This window comes from Etheostoma cragini, chromosome 11 (assembly GCF_013103735.1).
Source record: "Etheostoma cragini isolate CJK2018 chromosome 11, CSU_Ecrag_1.0, whole genome shotgun sequence".
Taxonomy (NCBI): domain Eukaryota; kingdom Metazoa; phylum Chordata; class Actinopteri; order Perciformes; family Percidae; genus Etheostoma; species Etheostoma cragini.
Genome location: NC_048417.1, coordinates 1,056,514 through 1,066,473, shown reverse-complemented (window position 1 = coordinate 1,066,473; position 9,960 = coordinate 1,056,514).

Below are 9,960 nucleotides of genomic sequence, written 5' to 3'. Positions count from 1 at the left end.
GTCAAGAGCTGAAAGATGCTAAACTGCCTTGAAGAGCTGAGATGAACTGCAGAGTGGAGTATGTAGGCATCAGATCCATTGACATAAATATGAATTAATGCAGCTTTTTCTGATATCTATAGAACGAGCCAGCTGAGTGCCACTGACAGGGAAAGGAAGTCAGAAAGTTAAGAAATGTGCGGACACATCGGATTTGGTCTTTTAATGAGATTTGTTGACACTAAGAAAAACATTGAATCACACTAGTTCTGTCCTTTAATGTTTCGACTGGGTTATAATAGCGTCAGATAATGAGTATTTCTCAGACAAATTATCCTATTTGGCATGGGTACTGTTGAAATGTAACATCCCATAATGTCCTTTCTTTAGAAAACACAGCTTTAGCTTTTGGAATTGCAGGCTAAGGTCAGCGGGACCATCTGCTCCTCTATGTCCTAAATGGGTTCATTTGCCAACACTCTACGTCCCGGAGACATTCAAAAAGTGCCTCCGCCCCATCTGCTGTCGTCAGCCTGAGACATTAACGTCCCTATGCTACTACCTTCTCTCTGCCAGGGACATTACCTTGCCGATTGTGCACAGGTTGCGGAGGATAATTAAACATTCTGTTAGAAATAATAGTGCAAAACATGAACAGCTCACGGCATAATTTAAATTCAGATCCACCGTTAAGTTTATATCCACAGCATTTCCTTTCTTGTCAGTGCTGTTTTGGGTTGGTTAGCAGCGGTCAAATTAGGGGCCACATTAAGATTCATATCTTGTTTCTAAAGTACCCACATCAGCATTATCTAGTCCTTTTTTAAAAAGGAGATAATGTTGACAGAGATGAAAGAAGCAACGATAAAGAGAATATGACAGATGTGCTCTATTCTTCCCTTCTCCAGATTGCTCTCAGCGATAGAAAGGAGAGGATCCATCCCTCCTTCCAACTCCTATCAGCCTCCACATCGCCGCCTGTCTCCTTCATACGTCCTCCTGGATCCCATCTTATCCACTTTTGGACAACCTTTACACTTTTGCTTTTATCTCAACTCTTCTCCCCTGACTCTCTTTCCGGACTCCTCCAAGTTCAGCCCCCAAATAATGAAAACAATCTAACAATCTTGATGTCCTCTTCCACTCTTCAGCTTGACCATGCTCTTTGGAGTTTGCTGAAGGAAAATCGGCATAAGGTGAGATCAGACAAAAGCAAGGCCTTCAGGGTGTGACAACTTCAATTTGATGGATACCATTCCTGCAAAGCCCTTTAAATCGCTCTGCTATACGCATGTATACTCTGTAAAATGTTTCACACCTTAGTGTCAAAGTTTTAAGAGTGCAAGTAGTTTTTGGTTTCAAGCATTGTGCTCTAAATCAAACTGTGAAATTCTCTTTATCCCCTCCATCAAGACTCCAAAAATATAAGCCACAGTTGATCAAGATAAGACATCATTATTATTTATGCAGTTTAAAAATGAAGACATGGGGTGCTTTGATGATTTCAAGTCAAGGGCACACCACTGCAAAGCTCCACAACAACGGCCTCTGAATGAGGCTTTAGGGGGATGTGTTTAGCAGTGTAAACCATGCTTCTGACCATACTAAAGGATAACTCAGGTTAATAACATGTTGGGTCTCATTTTCATAGCTTTTGCCACCATTTTTATTAATTACAATAATATTGGACTCACCAAGTTCAATTTCAATTTATGTATAGTCTCAGTTCCTAACAAGAGTTATCTGGAGACCCTTTACAGATAGAGGAGGTCTAGACCACACTCCAGAATTTACAAGGACCCAACAGGTCTAGTAGTTTCCTCCAGAGCAGCAACAGGGCCACAGTGGAGAGGAAAAACTCCTTTTAGGCAGAAACCTGGGACAGACCCAGACCCAGACCCAGACCCAGACTCGGTTGGGGTTAGAATGAAGAGTGGCAATAACAGTCCCAAAAAAATAGTAGTGTGTAGTAGTTCTTTGTAGTAGTTTGTGGCATAGCAGGGCACTGTGCGTTATTACAAGGCACAGCAGGACGTAGCAGGGCAACGCAGATCGTGGCAGGATGTAACATGGCATCGCAGAACGTGCAGCGGGACCATGGCGACAGCTGCAAACATGATTTTGGAGCCTCCCTGATCCGAGGAAACATGCTGAGGAAAAAATAAATAAAAATAAGTTCATTGCAGAGATCTCGAGAAAGCTGAAAAGAAGTCTGAAAGAGAAGAAAACACAAGCTGCCAGACAACCTTATAGGAGGAATGTCTACATAATGTGTAAAGGTGTTCAGTTAATACTAGAAACAATTTAATGCAGTTTAAAACACTCCCTCAACTATATTATTCACTGGAAAAGTTACACAAGTTTTATCCTGATGTCCCCCCAGTATGCAACCAATGTAAGTCCCGGACAGCTACTCTAGCACAGTCTTTCTGGGCATGTAGTAAACTTCAGTCATATTGGAAGAGTGTTTTTCGTTTTTTCCTGAGGCTTTTGGTGAGAACCCGGTACCCTGTCCATTGGTAGCAATCCTGGGGGCCACAAGTGTCCTCTCCTCCTTCAATAAATCTGAAAGAAGAGCCGTTCAATTTTGGGATGGTTATGCAAAAAAGTGACTTTTACGTGTATGGAAAATGGATTCTGCGCCTTCATATAGTTTGTGGCTGCGAGAACTGTCAAATACTGGAAAGACTGCGATTTATTTGATGAAGACAGAGGAGACAAGTTTGACAAGACATGGGGCCCGATACTAAAAATGTCAAATTCATGTACCTTTATTACCTTAATGAGTTTTTGTTTTTGTTATTTCTGTTCAGCATATTAAGTGTTCTTTGTTGGGGTTTATTGTATTTTTTCCCTCTCTCCCGTTCCCTTATTCTTCTTCTTGAAAATCAATAAACGTATTTTCTTACCTCCTGTATGACTTCTTTTGTCTTTTGACTATTTAGATTATTTCCTGGAACACGTCTCTTCCACATTTTGCTCTTACTGCGGCGTCTTGTGTAGACTGTTCACATATTTATGCTCATCATACATTTTATGTACTGGTGTTATTGTTGAATATATTGTAACACATATTTGTATAATTGTATGAAGTTTTTGTTGAGTTATTACACATACGAGGAATTTTTCTTTGGAGCATCGTTGCTCACACTGTGCTAACACACACAAAACAACCAAAACAAAATATACACACTAATGTATACACACAATATATACATACTCTAAACAGAACAATATAGAGACATGAGTGAACAAAGAAAAAAATTATTTAAATATGGAGCATAGTGCAAGGATACTGGGATAAATAGTATTATGTTTTTATATTACAATATGAATATTATGGACAGTTCTGAAATAGAAAATGAGAATGATGAATGAATAACCAATAAGTGGAATTTTATCTTGCCCCTGGCAAATTAACCCATATTACATAAAAGACTAAAACTAACACTAAAACTACTAAAAACTAAACATTTTTGAAAAAAAGTAAAAACTAAACTAGAAAACTTGCTTTAAAAACTAATTTAAACTAAACTATATTTGAAAAAAAGAAGTTTGACAAAACAAAATAAAAATTTTAAACTAATGAAAAAGGCCAAACTATAAGAACCTGTGTGCTGATGGCATGTACCAGAGGGAGTGCTGCTGCTTGTCCTGTGTCCCTTTAAAATGAATTGGTTGTGCATACTTACCCAGAAATCTGCACGCCTCATCCCAAAGAAGCCCATGAATGGCAGGGGCAGTGTAGTAGGATGTGCAGGCCAACAAACAACAATAACAACAGTGGGAATTTGTGAAAAGAAAGCAATAGACCATGTTGCCTGTCAAGGTCTTTGCATTAATGATACGGGGTGAGGTTTTATTTTACAGGGGATGAAACGTTCCTCTAATTTCCTGGAAATAACTATGTAATTAAGTACTAATTGAAACAGTGGTTAGTGACCTACTAAATAATTAAATCTGGAAGTTAACAACTAATTCTAAACTCATATTACAACAGTCTCAGGACACTGCCTCTGTCTATCCATAAGTACCACGTAGTGTTGTGTGCTGTGATGCTACATGAAATTTAAAAGGAAATCTCAGAGCTGAAAAATGAAGCATTTCCCAAAATGCAAAGAATCTGACCTCCTCTAAATGTCAAGCAAGATATTCCAGCGTTTATCTGCCACTGAGTGAATATAAGTTAATGTACAGTATAACTCTCCTCCCACAGACTGGGGGCCCTGCACAGCCCAGAGGTGTACTCACAGGAAGACCTTCATCCACAGCACTGCGGAGGAGGGTCTGGCTAGTCCACACAGCATTCCGGGACGGGAGAAGAACGTGGTCTGGTTTATCGGCATTTCTTTAAACCAATCACAATCGTCTTGGGTGTTGCTGAGCATAGGACGGAGCCGGGGTGCTGCTGCAAAATGTGCATGTGCACTTTCAAAGTTGGTTTTAGTTGTGTAACAGAAAACTCAGATTAGACGGATAGTCTAGCTAGCTGTCTGGATTTACCCTGCAGAGACCTGAGGACCAGGTAACCATAGTCCTCAGATTGGACAGATAGTCTAGCTAGCTGTCTGGATTTACCCTGCAGAGATCTGAGGACCAGGTAACCATAGTCCTCAGAAATCCACGCCAACACAAGGAAAGCGGAAGGTATCAGACATCCCAAAACGGACATCTGAAAAGAACGACATCCTGCTTGTCTGCATTGGCATTGATCAAAAGTGAGCATGATTTTGATATATTTTATATTGTCATCCGTGTTTTTTTTTTATAAGTTATAAATATATAAGCTAAATAAATGTCTTTCCACCGTGAATTGGTGCAAAAAAGTGTGTCAGAAAGCAGGAAAAAAGTCTTTGACCATGACAAAAGGCCCATTCTGTCCCTAGTAGGCTCATACATATGAGATCCAGTATAGTATACTCACTACAATACATTAGACTACACCAATGTATGGACTAGACCTCAAATGAATCAGGACGTTAGCCGGGTGGAGAGAAAGTGATGGCAAACAGGTTGGGGGAAGGAAATGCCCCGTCAGATGGATCTGCCTGCTTTGACATAGCAGTATTAAACCTTCCTGCAGTCTCTTTGGATGGTGTGTGCTGCGCATCATTGTGAGAACAGGGCTTCTCTGGACATCCTCCCACTCATGAGACCCACACGCCTGCACAAAAAGAGGAGCTTATGAAAACGTGAGCATGTGATCATCTTGCTATGTAGCTTAAAGACTTGCATAAATTGCTTTTCGTTAGCGTTCATGTTCATTTGTAGGTACAAAAGTCGAAGCAGTGCAGGGAAAACCAAGAGATACATAGAGTGCCATCTCTTGGACAAATGAAGAACTTCATGCATGAGGTTTACTCAGAATAGAAATACAAGGGGTTTAAAATGTGATATGACAACAAAGAAAAGAAAAAGGCTTTAGTGTATTTTATTTAATTCCACTGAATATGGAACAATCACCTCAAAAGAAAGCCGTTTAAAAGATAATATTAACAGGGAACTATTCAGGAAAATGTAAAGAACTGTTCAATGTAGATGTCAAAAGCTCGATTCATCCTTGTTTGCTGAAAACAATGCCACTCAAACACAAAGCCACTGTGTTGGCTTTCGTCCTAATTGACTTCCTGACAGGAGGATAACACTGTTCAAATGCAGATTTCCACCTGGGGTTGTGTTGCATTGTTTGACTTTCAGCACAAAGTGATTACCTGCAGGAGGGCCACACTCCATTTTGTCATTCATACCTTAGAGATTAAAATGTTGCGTTTGAATGAATAGCAGAACCCAAATGCAAACATAACGCAGAGAGTGTGAATTAATAACAGGTTTATTTCAAGTCCTTAACCCTCGTGTTGTCTTCACCTTCGGGACCCTCTCAGGTCCCTCGGGTCAAACTTACCTTATTTGGGGTTTTAAAAACAATTCTGAAATAAAATTTTACTTCATAATCTTTTAACACATATTGTCTTTATCTCAATTTCAAACAGCTGAGGTAACATATACTGTATGTTCAGAGAATGCCTCAGTCTCTACTAGAACACAATTTTGTCATAAGGTTATAATTCATGTTAAAAATCCACTATGGGAAAACATAAGTGTTCATATCAAGAATAATTCTCTGAATTGAGTCAGGAACACATGTTTATCACAGAAAATAAGGTAAGGCCGTTAAATTTAGGTAGAAAAAATGTAACTTGTACCATTTTTCTTACCCGAACACCATACAAGTGTTAAAGACAAGTCCAGGTTTCCGGAAGGTGGAAGAAAAGTCACACAGAGGTCCACTGTCCTCCGCGTGACCTCAACATATTCTGTGAGATTTCATTTCTGTTTAGGTTTTTCTTTTTTTGCATTTATAGTCACATAACAATGAATACATTCATGTGACACCCATGCAGCTTACATATCATGCTAGCCCTCATTCTCCTTAAAACATGACACCTAGAACTGGATAGGGCATTACAGGTTTAAAGTTACACAAGCATTAATACACATGAAGACCAGGAGAACCACAGATAGGAAAAAAATGCCCCAGAGCGTTAATGGTAATGATGTTTCCGTATCTGAGTGCTGTGGGGGTTGGCTCACGTTGGGATAGCTGCTCTTTAAAACATTACTTCTTTCATCAGTCCTACATCTCTGAGCTCCCACTCTCAACAGAGGAGACAATCCCCCAGAGGACTTCAGCAGCAAGAGCGGCTCTTCAAGTCTTCCTTCTCCTCCTCGCCCTGCTATCTTATGTGCCTACAGCTGTAATGGTGGCGGCTCATTCTCTGGAAGCATTCAGCCGATATTTCCACTTGTCTGCAGTGCAAGAGGGCACTGCTGGACAGGAGTTCAGAGATGCAGAGGCAGTGTGAAGGGACTTCCTGTCCAGACCAGCCACAGGAAAGACTCTGGAAGGCCTGACTCGGGTCGGGCAAATCATTTCTTCTTCATCCTTGCCTTGGGGTACGTTTTAAGTCAGAAGCACAGGCTACATGTTGTTTCAGCGCTGCAAAATATGACAATACGATCACAATTGTTACAGAAAGTCCAGAATGTAGTGACAGCTTGGTAGAAAAGTAAAAAAATAAATGAGGCCTCCAAGAAGATCTGCAAAACCTCTGTCAGTAAATACATTTAAAAAAAAACTCTCAGTAAACACATTTCTCAGTAAATAGATTCCAAAGACTTCTTTTATTCCCATTTTACTTAAAGTGCACTGGGTTCCAGCTTGTATTAACCATTTATAACTTCAAATCGTCATCCCACATGTATGTATTCCTGGAAAAAGCTAAAGCTAAGCTTGACAAATAGCTTACATCAGTAAGAAGATGTTAAAGCAGTGAGAATAGTTGAAAAAGTGGGAGTGTAGTTTTAATTAAGTTGAATAACACCACCAATGTAAAAAAAAGGTGGAGAAATTCAGAAACAAATTGAACCGCTAAATCTAAACTGGATAAATAGCTTAAATCAGTAAGAAGATGTTGAAGTAGTGAGAATAGACCTCGACCAATAGGAAGCCCTTCATCTCTGTGATGTCATCTCTTTGATCTGTGACCGCAGCTGTCACCTGTGTCGCCAGCTATTCAGACACTGAACAAGCTCTCAAACAAATGGTCATTCCACCAAAAGGATAAGTGATATAAATAGAATAACATTCTCGTGGGCACCAGAAGACCTTTGTGAACGTATTGATATACAATTTATGTGGATAAACTAAAGAATTTGGGCATATCAGCGATTTAAAAAAGTGCTTTGCTCTGCGTTTTGCTCAGAAATGTGGACGATGTTTAACATGTCAGTGAATGGAGGAAAAAGTATAATACATATCGCATAAATGAGCACATAAGTAAAATTTCCTCTGGGATATATAAAGTATCTATCTATCTATCTATCTTTCGATCTATCTATTTATCTATCTATCTATCTATCTATCTATCTATCTATCTATCTATCTATCTTTCGATCTATCTATCTATCTATCTATCTATCTATCTATCTATCTTTTTAGTAATTCCTATTTTATGTTTTATTTTCTTTCCAGAAGCCATATTTCAGTACACACATTCATGTAGATTCCTTATAATATTAAGGGGAAGATTCAAAAAGAGAAACTGAATCTGTAAATTCTCACAGAATCACAACTGAATTCATATCTTACTGCTCAGTCTGAATCTTATTAACCTGGAGACCCAGTCTCTGTCCATATCATATATGTTGTGTTTTAGGCCTAACATCCATTTCAAATGTACACAACGGCATATAAAGAATAAAGAATAAAGAGTAAAGAGTCTTTCTCCATGTCCACTGACGTTTCTCAGCTTGCACTCTACAAAATGGTTGTTACTTCTACTTTTATACTTAAAGTAAATTTCCAGGCCTGTACTTTGTTACTTTTACTAGAGTTAAAAAGTTAAATTAGTAATTCTACTTTTACCAGAGTACGGGAAGTGAGTACTTTTGCACAATGTAGATTTAAATGTGTAAATATGAAGGTGTTTGTCCGTCGGACTGCCGAATGCATCTGTAAGTCAAATTTGACCCCTTTGAAAAATGTCTATATCTGAAATATTAGTTTCTTCCACAAGAAATGGATTGGATTCCTTACAACTCTTTTCTTCTCCATATTGGTTTGTCTTGGATTTTTTAACTTTTAAACTAATCAAGAACTTTTCAGGGAGACCAAGATGTTGCAAAACATAAGACCTGAGTTACTCTGCAGAGGAACTGAAGACATTCTCTAACATGCAAGTCCTTTATACATTTGGGAGGATGGAGTCCATATCAGTCCATCACACGTTTAACATCAGGCACCACACACACCTCGCTGTCCCTGCCTGTACAACGAGACGTTAACTTCCCGTACATCTGCTCTCGACTGATTGCATCTCGCGGAAAGATATGTCACGTCCTGTTAGTGATTAGGGAGAAAAAATTACGTTAGGTTGGTGAAGGAAGGACGGGAGGACCTTGCAACAAAACTATCTACGTGATTTATTAATGATACAAACTAGAAGCCAACCAACACTGCCTCACAGAAGGAGAAAAAACTAAAGAGAGCTTGCTACAGACAGGCAGAAATTGATCAACTTCACATGCTTCTCAATAGAGGAGAACATGTGGGTCTCCCCCCCCCCCCCTTTATCCAGGGAGCTGACTGAGCACATGCAATGACCAACCAAGCTAGAGAAGGGAGAGAGGAGAGACACACACAAATACACACACACACACACACACACACACATACACACAAACACAAATATACAAACTGCTACGTAACAAGAGTCTAACTTTGTCTCCTTTAAAACCCTGCACTCCTGGTTGGACTCAGTTCAACTCTCGCTGTTTCAGTTTTAACTACCATGGAAAGAGTTGGATCGATGCCGAGGTGCAGCAGTACTGTCAATGCTGCAGCCACTAGAGGGCGCCACAATTATGAAACTACTACTTAACTCTTGAAAACCACTTGAAAATATATGATTTTCTCGCCTAAATTTTTAACCTTAAAAAAGTGCTGCAGTTTCCACATGCTTTGGCCCTCTGGGATGACCCTGAGTTCATTGGGAAGTTAACACTCCCAACTTGTTGTTTCTAGTGGAAGTGTGACACTAGGCCTTACTGACACAGAGCTACAGAGGTTAGAACACAGAATTTCTATTTCCGTCCAAGTAAATCATCTGAAAAATTAATAAAAAGCACTACTGTAAGCATATTACATGGGCTACATACTAAAACAGTACTCTAGCCACATGTCTCAACTTAGAACAGAAAAAATCCAGAAAAAAATGACTTATAAAATGGATTTTATATGAATTTTTTTCTACAGATATGTCTGTGCGTTTGTCTTATTTCTTACTTCTAAAAAATCCAAAAAAGTGCTAAATACAAAACGTCTGAAATACAAAAACACATCCGCATCACTCACAGATATGTCTGAAAGAAGTACATACATAGATTTATAGAAATAAGTCATCATAATTTCATGAAATGTTG